The sequence below is a fragment of the Thermobia domestica genome, chromosome 10, assembly GCF_964235325.1.
Source record: "Thermobia domestica chromosome 10, izTheDome1.hap1.1, whole genome shotgun sequence".
NCBI classification, from domain to species: domain Eukaryota; kingdom Metazoa; phylum Arthropoda; class Insecta; order Zygentoma; family Lepismatidae; genus Thermobia; species Thermobia domestica.
In genome coordinates this window covers 170015346-170025587 of record NC_137463.1, presented here as the reverse complement: position 1 = coordinate 170025587, position 10242 = coordinate 170015346, and the positions used below count along the sequence as shown (strand labels likewise).

General features: G+C 34.0%; 1 protein-coding gene across 1 annotated transcript in view; it reads left to right on the top strand.

Annotated features, from left to right (window-relative positions):
* The window catches only part of LOC145662838 (uncharacterized), a gene marked incomplete in the record, with an annotated part of 50178 nt that overhangs the window by 1024 nt on the left and 38912 nt on the right, over positions 1-10242 (top strand).

Here is a 10242-nt window from a genome sequence, read left to right as displayed (position 1 = left end):
AGTACTTTGCGTGTTTTCTGATCCCTAGTGAGAAGCAACAGGCGCTAGGAGAATTAATTTAAAATGTATTATTACAGAGTTCACACAGCAAAACAAGACTAAATGGATCCCTTCTTTCCTAAACATTTGAGCAATCCCAGTTACCCTTCTCACATAAGCTGCTAATGCAATCCTATAATTACGCTTTTTAAATACGTTTTTAAAAGTTTCTATTTTAATGAAAAATGGCACAAATTAACTGAAAGGAGTATAGGATTGGCAAACGTTTCAATTTGTGTTATTATTGCTGTATTGCGTTGTTCATCATGACGGAGATCAATCAATCAATTTATACTATTCGTAGGCTTATATTTGTTTCTTCTGTTATTTTCTCTTACTTACAAAAGCGTAAAGTTATATTGGGTCTTGATGTCCTTATACAACATAGGGATTATGACGGACGGTATTTATTCAAGTGTATGTGTATGATAATAAATAACAAAAAACTGTCATATTTTGCAGGTTCCTGTATACTCCTAAATAAGTCGCAGGCGCAGAAACGGTCTGTACAGTGTATTTTATTTCCATGCAGACTAATGACAATAATCGAACCATATGTCCATCAATTCATAAACATGTACTTAGCAATTACAAGAATCATAATGCCGATGTCAATAATTAGAATACATTGTCAATGTGTCAGTTTTTTCTTCGTACAAGTATTATAAAAAATTACGAAAACTACATGGCGAGTATTTACAGTCTGCATACCCGTTGGACGAAAGAATTCGAGATCTTGTACAAATACTTTCCTTGAATAAATATGGATAAGATGGTATATTTCGAAATTCAACACCTTAGAGAGGGAAGACTTATAAGTGTTTTCTTGCTCTCCATAAGATTTCCGGAACTATTCCATCTAGAAATTTGAAATTTTGATTTATGCCCACTACATCGCTTCCCATCTCGTCGCTTTCCCTGCTCGAAAATAAGTACTGTTTGGCTCACTTCATCGCTCTGAGTGAGTCATAATGAATGTTGCTTTTCCTAGTTATGAGCTCTCATTTCATAACTCGTAAAATTTACTGGTTTTACTGTTTCAGTTTCCTTGACTTATTTTCTCTATAAAACAAGTGAATTTTGTTTTACAAGTGAAAGTACGGTAGGATTCTAAACTATACTACACATTATATGCTGAGATGTATTACGTGTAGTGATGTGAGGTGGAAAATTTTCTGCGGAAAATTTTCTATTTCGGAAAATTTTCTGCTATATTTTTCCGGAAAATTTTCCGTTCTAAAAAATATCAGAAATCAAGTAACCATTCCTCAGTGACCATAAAATTGATTAAATTCATGTTTAGACATGTTAAAAAGTGAAGGATTTTTTAAAGAGTCTGAAAATTTTCATGGCTTAGACAATTTTCAGTATTATTTAGAAAAAGTGAAACAATTTTTCATGAATCGAATAATTGTCTGTCCTGCATGGAAAAATTGAAAAACTTTATGTGTCGGAAAATTTTCATAATTTTGAAGCAAAAAGTAAATCGAAAAGTATTATTGCTCTGTGGAAACAAGTGAAAGGAATTTTCATAGATCGGAAAATTTTCATTGCGATGTAGAAACAAGCAGAAAAAAAACTTTTCGTAAGCTGGACAATTTTGGATATTATGTATAGTGATATTAGGTGGAAAACTCTTCACTATTTTTAACTGCACATTGAGCTACAAAGTTGAATTCCTGTAGAGGAAAGTTAGTGAGCAAAATTTTCCAATTAGCTTCGGGAACCGGAAAATTTTCTAATATTTAAAGTTGGTATAAGTAAAAATTTACATAGAGTTTCTCTCTCTCTCTCTCTGCGAGTTCCTTCGTTGCTAAGCGGTTAGCATACGCACCTTTGGCATGGGAGACCTGGCTTCGATTCTCGGCGGGACCTCATGTGGTTCGGATTCCACGTTAATCAGTAGGTAATGCTTCATATAGCCTCGCTGCTGAAAGGGACGTTAAACTCAAAATCAACTCAATTCAACTCTCTCTATCTATCTCTCTGTGTGTGTAAAGTACAGGAAACATAATCGAGTTCGTAGAGTACAAATATCCCATTCTATTATTTAAATTTTAAATTTATTAAAAGTGATGAATATTTTCCGATTCATAAAAGTATTCTCTACTTATTCTTATATCGTTTTTTAGCCGTAAAATTTATTGGTAATAAATATTGTCTAAAAAAGTTTCATGAAGTGAAAATCTAACTATTCTTCATTTCTTCAGAAAGGTTTCAAAAACTTCAATGCGTTCTTCCCACATAATCCACCTTTGATCTCACAAAATTATATTTCGTCAGTTTAATCGCGTAAGACGAAGTTTTCTCATAGCTTTACTACTTTTCTAGATTTACAAAATGCAACATTTATAAATTAGTAGAGATAATATAAAGTGCCCACTGTAAATTTTTGACTTCCCAAAACTCGGACTTAAGTAAATCATGAAAACAAACAATGACCATTTTCTAACAATATATATATATATATATATTCATGTATTCATTCAGAAGAGAAAGTGAAATATAACTAATAAGGAAGCTGATTTGTGTAGTTGTTCTTTCAATAAAATAATAAAAGAAACGTAAAAAGCTGCACTGTTAGCTTGCGTTCCAAAAGCAACAAGAAATTTCATTTTAATTTACAAAATTATATATATATATATATATATATATATATATATATATATATATATATATATATATGTACTCGTTCTATCGAATTGGTATTATTTCTAATACATTTTTAGACAATAATGGTAGCTTTCCAATAAAAATATCTGCTCTAAGTTGTTAATTATACAAAATTCCAATATTGAAATTATGAATTACGACGTTAAACACAATAAAATCAAAGCATTTCTTCTTATTTTCTGTTACAAAAATAATCTTCGTAAGGAACTTTTATGTAGTTATTTCATTATATAGGCAGGTTTACATGTGAAGAAAAAGTGGAATTTCCTGGTTTTGAAATATTTGATAAATTCAGAAATGTTTGTTTTCGATTTCTTGTTACATTTTAAATATTGGAATGGGATATTTGTTCTCTACGAACTCCATGTATGTTTTCTGCACTTTCCACACACACACACACACACACACACAGAGAGAGAGAGAGAGAGAGAAACACTATGCAAATTTTTACTTCCCAACTTGAAATATTAGAAAATTTTTCGGTTCCCGAAAGCTAATTGGAAAATTATAATTTGTTGCTGTCTAACTTTCCTCTACAGGAATTGAATTTTATAGGAATAAATATAGTGGAAAATTTTCCACCTAACATCACTATACATAATATCCAAAATTTTCCGGCTTATGAAAAATTTTTCCACTCGTTTCTACTTCGCAATGAAAATTTTCCAATCTATGAAAATTCCTTTCACTTGTTTCTACAGAGCAATAAACCTTTCCGATTTGCAAAAAGTTGTTTTACTTTTTGTTTAAAAATGATGAAAATTTTCCGACTCAAAACGTTTTTCGATTTTTCCATACAGAACAGACAATTTTTCGATTCATGAAAAATTGTTTCACTTGTTTCTACATAGTACTAAAAATTATCTGAGCCATTAAAATTTTCAGATTCTTTAAACGATCTTTCACTTTTTAACATTTCTATACATGAATTCAATCAATTTTATGATCACTGAGGAATTGTTACTTGATTACTAATATTTGTTTTGAACGGAAAATTTTCCGGTAAAATATAGAAGAAAAGTTTCCACCTCTCATCACGGCTAAAGAACGATGTAGGAATAAGTGGAATATGTTTTCATGAATCGGAAAATTTTCATCACTGATTAGGTGTGTCTTTTCAATCAATGTATATGAATGCACAACATTTCCTGTATGGGGGCTTTTTGCTTCACACAATATGACACTATTACCATATGTTTCTGAATCCAAGACATCTCCGATTCCAAGACAATCCCAGTATTTTAAACAAAGAATTACAATAAAATATTATATCTGCAACACGTAGTGAGTATATCTTCAGAACGTACTGTAGAACTACACTAAAAATCAAATCAGATCACAAGAAGTAACGACATAAAATTTGATATCGTATGACTCTTTCAAATTTGTACGCCATAATTCACTGTGTTAACACAGTGGGTAACACAGTGAGTTGAAACTGGCCGACAGGACTGGATTAACCCATCTGGAGGCCCGGAGCTAGAAAAAATTTGTGGCCCCTGCTGGAGACCCATCACTTCGTCTAATACACTTCTGTGAAAGTACAGTAGGAAACTTAAGGGAATATGTTTCATATATATATATATATATATATATATATATATATATATATATATATATATATATATATATATATATATATATATATATATATATTTGGGGGGGGGGGCATATTTGATCTTATGATGATGATTGTACTGTATCTTGTTTGATTTTTTTAGACAGCCAGCTGAGATTTTGATCAGAGTGGAGGCCCCCTCAACCTGGAGGCCTTGGACTACGGCTCCCCTAAGCCCCCCTTAATCCGGCCCTGCTGGCCGAAAGACACTTCTTTAGACTTACTTGAGGTAGCAGGTGATGATGAGAAAGGAAACGACATCATAAAGGAAACGGTGATGATGAGCAATGAATTAAATGGTGGAATGAAGAAAGCGGGAGAAAACGGAAGAACCCCGGGAACACCCACGCACACGGTGTTTGTACACCATAAAGCTTACTTGGCACAACTTGCAATCGAACTAAGGACCCCATACACCAGAGGTGAACGCTCTATCACTGAGCCACCGTGGTCCTTTTGGAATCTGTGTGCTTTACATTTAGCAGAATAAACGTTTATTGAACGAATTTAATAAATGTGGTCGTGTAAGGAGTTGCAGAAAGGGGATAAATATTGGTAGTAAAATGAGGGGTGAATCAGAAAATTCTGACTAACAGTTTTCATTAAAATTGGATGAAGCTTCTGTTCTTAATCGCGACTAAGAAATTTTGCTAGGTCTCTACTTTGAAACACTCGTTTCGACGCAACATCTCAAGTCTCATTTTATAAAAGATTCATGATCTTACCTAACAGAATACGATGGATTTATCGTTTTCGAATATAAGAAAGTTTTTTTTTTTTTTACCTAATTTTCGATCATATGATGAGTAATTTAAGGGTGACTTTTGAAAATTAGTTTCACTGACTACAAGTTTTAAATAACAATATCAATGAAACGGAGTATCTTCTGTTTATATAAGCAAAAAGTGGTTTATCAGGATTTCGTGAAGAAATTCATTTAGGAAAGCCTTCGGGAAAATCCATGTTGGGGCCGCGTTGGACTAAAGTTTTTATACACCACGACTTTTCAGAAAAGTAAGTACTGGTTACTTAAAAATCCACGTATCAACTCAAAATCAATAGCCTCCTGAGTAATGCTTCTAATTCATAGGTGTATTCATAATTAACATTGCGTTTCTTGCCTTTAGTGCATAATCAAGCTACCTTTATTCCTCTAATCTTATCTAAGTTATTACTTTCTTGTTAATATGGACTTCGCTGTATAGATAACAGGTGCTGCAATGAAAATGGTTTCAGAATATAAGGAAGAAAAGTAACATAAGTCTAGGAAATACTCACTTTAGACATACACACATACACAACAGTACTTCCATGTTAAAGGTTGTCTGCTGATTTACATATTCATTAACCGTGAAAAATCAGATTTCCTTGTTGATATTACCAAAGGTCAAGATCCCCGTATAAACGTATCGTGACTTCTTCGTATTTCCTTAGTTGACGAAATGGACAATCATAACTTTACGATAACATCATCAAATAAATTGTAAAACATGAAATCTTACTGAGCCTCCGTTAAAGATCTCAATATGCTTCCGTTTTTACTACATTTAAAAGTGTTTGTATTCTTTTCCTGTTACAAAATTTAAAGCTGATGTAACAATATTTGCCATTGCGTGGTAGGTCAGTTAGTTGTTATGATGGTATCGACACTTGCTTAAGGATGTTGTTCCACAGAACCTTACAGGATTTAGGAACATAGTAATCAGTTCACTAGCCAAATTCGTGGAAGCATGCCGTCGAAAATTACGTCTTTTACAAAGAAATATATTTGTGCTCTTTCTAACATTGGATATCCCCATAGACAATTAAAAATCAATAGAGTGGAAGGATTTAGCATTTACGATAAGATTAATTTATTACGCATTTACGATAGCATTTACGATTCTGCTGATTGCATAGAACTAAGTTCTAATATATTTCTGCATGTTCCGACGTCTAGAACGAGGTTAAGCAATAGTAGTACCATGTACTGTAAGAAAGCACGCACTGACATCCTGTATAAATCCCCTTTATGGAGAATGAGCTCTCACTACAATAATATTGAAGAAAAGTGTGAAATGATAGACATATTCAATATGTCTGAAAAAATGTTTAGGAACACAATTTGTAGTATGATGAGCTGAGTTAATTAATGAAACAATAAAAATTTCTGTATGTTTTCTTCTGTAAAAATAATGATATTTTACCATATATGTAAACAAACACTGTAAATGGGCAGGACGCCTGTTGTGTTGTTTTTACAATAAATAAATAAATAAATAAATTAACAATGTATTAAAATGCAATAAAAAAGGACCTCTCAGAAGAAGTTGGAAATTCAAAAGGAACATAAAAGCAATAAACTCCAAGGCGTTTAGCTGTTGTTGTACGCAAAGTTAAGAATTTACCCAGCTATGCAACCACCCGAACCCATCAAGACACAAGACGTTTGCAAATCTTGTGAAGGTGTCAAAATTAACAATAAACTCATAAAGTTCATCACTTATTGGAAAAGTACGGTACAGTCCGCAGCCAAAAACCTGCAGTACGAGTACGTAAGTTTCTTGTGAAATGACGAGGTCTTTTGTTTCAAAATAAATGGCAGGGGAGGACATCGAGGTTTCTCCTGGCGTGATTCGTGCCACTTAGACGTTATGTTTATCTGTGCTGTTAGGCGTAGTTTCACAATAAACTTACATGCTTATGTTGCAGGATTTTTGCTGCGGACTGTTTATTACTGCTGTAGACGTCCTTACCAGTGCTACTTGTTGGGTAAAGGATGAAAAGTTGCGGTAATACCTGATATGGTCTGATCTATCTTTCGATCTGTGACAAACTCATGGCTATTTACTATCCGCTCCAGGGTCAGAAACATAGAAATGATTGGATAGGAGAATGCAAAGAAGATTCTCCACGTAGGTTCATGATAGTAACCTTGTTAAATCTACAGTAGCAAACTATCCAGTCACAGGGATAATGCCAAAATAAATTCAGCTTACTATTAGGACAACATTTTAGAACATTTATAACTCATCGATATTTAATCCTTCTACGATAAAAATGCTAATAAGGTTATCTATCACAGGAAGGGTGCAAGTCATACATCCCATCCTACCTTGCTGTCCCCTGCATGAAATATATGGCTCATGACACTGGCATTGAGTTTATTCCACACCCTAATATATCGGTAAAAAGTACTCACTGCATCGCCAATGGATTTCCACAGGCTTAGATTGCTAAAACGGGCTCTCGAAAATGAGTCACAGTGATTAATTGATGTTTAATGAATGAAAAGTTTACCAGGAAATGTGAAAAATAATAGGACTGATAGTTTTGCAATTGATCCTTTTACAATAGAAAATTCAATGCAGAAACTTTGTCCGAAGATAGGACTTCGAAATAGAACTATATCGCAGATGCTTTTCTTAAGGTGTAAGCCTTCTGTTATTTGCTAACCCACGAATCAACCTCCAGTGAGTTTTCTTGTTATCCTTGCAGTCTGGAATTGGGGGTATTCGGTGCACAAGGGAATTAAGTCCATTTTTCGTAATTTTGGACGTTTCATTTTTAAAAATACTATGTAAGCTCTTTTCAGAGCTTAAAAGATTCGTATCCAGATATTGCAAATAGGCTTTTATAACGTAAAACTGTGTAAGATTTTCCTATAATTAAGTAGCCTATTCCATACAAACTTTAAGCCTATTTTTCTCACAGCATCGTTAATATGATTTCATTTCCTTACGCTCTGAGTACCCAAATTGTCTGCTTCATTTTCTACTACAGATCGTCGTCATTGAAGAGCTACTTCACGTCTTTCATCATGTTAATAAAAAAAATATTCGTTAGAGCTTCCCTGTGTATATGTAGTTAGCTGGAGAGTTTGATTTAAGAAGGAAGCATATATGGCTCGGATTTCACATGCTGTAGATGCTGTAGATACCTATCCCCTATAGCCTCAGTACTGAAAAGAGAATTCCAATGAAATGAATAAAACTTCACTCAATTCAACTCATTCGTTGTTAAAAAAGAGAGAGAGGGAGAGGGAAGGACTGAAGAAAAACAAAAGAAAAAACAAAGCCATATATACTCAATATCTAGTATTCAAAACTCTCTTTCCTACGCTTCTTTCTTATAAATTTTATCCATAAGATGTATGCTTTTAGAAGTCCAGCACCAATCAAATATTAGAGTAATTAGTTATCATTTGGAATAATATAAAATATCTTGTGACTATCGGGGGCGGATTAAGTCTTTTGAGACCCTGGAGCCGACTATTTCAAGAGGGCCCCATGTTACGAATAATTCCAGCGCATAAATTTTCTTTGCTGCCTTCCACAGTCTCATAGGCTTATCGAACCACCGAGAACTATGCTGTATCTCAGAGAGCCTAAATTGATTTGAATAGGAACGCTTTTATTGTTAAAAAGGTTTGGATCTAAGTAATGACAGAGATATTTCAAAGGAATTACCACCACAAGCTCATAATTTGATTTGTAATAGAGGCCCAAAATAGCTCACTCCCTCACAAAATAAGTATCCTGAAGACGCTGATGGCAGAAGACTTAACTCTAGCGATACCGCGAGCGGAAAATAAAAATTAGCATGGGTCTGAAGCCTACAATATAATAAGCTGATTGCTATATTTTTATATTAAAGAGATGGTATTTTGGGGGTCCCTGGAGCCGGGGCTTCATTGGCTCCGCCCTTAATCCGCTCCTGGTGACTATAACCCTCCCTTCGGTAGTTCATTGTTTTATGTTACTATATACTCGTACATTTGCTTAACAAGATATTTCGTCATAATTACTGGAACTTCGTCAACACACAGAAACTATATCAATTTTAGCATTTGGCTGGCAGTAAAACTACTACAACTAAGAGCTTTAGAAATAATAAGGTATTTCGAATTGATGAAACTCTATTGCTCATGGTACTATGGGCTCTCAAAATTAGATTAGAAATTCCTTATATTCGCATGGTCGTATTAATGTACACTTTATTATAGCTCCTGAATGCATTTCAAGCAAATTCTATGGTAACGATAAACTGTACATATTATATTAAACTCACACGTTTTCCTTTCTATCAGCTAATATATAGAATATTGATGGACAAATGCCCTTTAATTCATTGATCCACATACAAAATGAAATGAAATCTTTAAGTTTTCTGTCCCACGGTTATGCCAGCTAGGCTAAAGGAGACGGTGATAATGAGAAATGAATGAAATGGTGGAATGAAGAAAGTGGAAGGAAAAACGGGAGAACTCCGAGAAAACCCACGCACATCGTATTTGTCCACCACAAAGTTCACTTGGTGCGAGCTCGGATCGATCCAAGGGCCCTATGCACCAGAGGTGAACGCTCTACCACTGAACCACCGCAGCCCCATTAATCTACGCACAATTCTCGGTATTATGTATGCTTCTTCATTGTTAATTATTTAAGAAAAACTGTATCACATAGTTAAGCAAATAATAATAATAATAATGATACAATAAGAAGATATGAATGTCTCCTAAAGTACCAGAAATTCTATTAAAATAGATCTACTGCCCTTTTATTTTTTCGAGCAAATTACGAAGATACTACCGTCCATATATATATGAACCATGTCCAGAAAGTCACACAGTCCGAATTTTGAAGCATCAGAACTTTTGAACTACAAAAGCGAATGAAATGAAACTGCCACCCAGAGAAGATCCATCTTTGTAGATATTTTTGAGATATATATACAAGGGAAGGGGTTCGACATTCATCCTCACGACTGCTAGAAACATGCGAAGATGATGAAACTTTGTTTTACGAAACGTGAGAAATCGCAAATTGAAGGCAATTGTGGCATCGTTTGTGGACAAATGGTAATGTTGATGGAGCTTGGATAGGAATGTATCTTTCTGAAACAAGAACGGCACATTGACACCAAGTACAGAC